This window comes from Theobroma umbraticum, unplaced genomic scaffold (genome assembly GCF_002168275.2).
Source record: "Theobroma umbraticum cultivar Fairchild unplaced genomic scaffold, ASM216827v3 scaffold_95.0, whole genome shotgun sequence".
NCBI lineage: Eukaryota > Viridiplantae > Streptophyta > Magnoliopsida > Malvales > Malvaceae > Theobroma > Theobroma umbraticum.
Genome location: NW_018397257.1, coordinates 780,836 through 781,293, shown reverse-complemented (window position 1 = coordinate 781,293; position 458 = coordinate 780,836).

The following is a 458-nucleotide window of genomic DNA, read 5'->3' as shown; positions in this document are numbered from 1 at the left end:
TTGTTCATTTGAATGTATAAAATATCTAACTTAAATATAACATACAAACCTTTTTCAATAAACCCTAAACCCAACTCACTATCCAAATAACTAGTATTATATATATGAAGAGCATCAATGTGTAACTCACAAGGTCGCAAACTTGTTAAGCAAAATTATACTAACCTGTAATCAAAAAGGCCTGTTTTTGCAGACAATCCAAACAGATGTGTTGCTTTCCGTATGTGACAGTTTGTGTAAACCCTAAACCTACGATAGATTAAGAGATATATCAACCACAGTTCTCAATGTGATTATTGTCAATGCTTAAGTTGCTCTATTAAAATAAGGCACTTTATACTAATTGAAGGAATCATTGGAAAAAAAATACAATCGTTAAAATAAATTTCATTGAATATTTACCCTAAAAAATATTGGTAATGACAATCATTTGGTGTAATTAAAAAATACAATTAAAA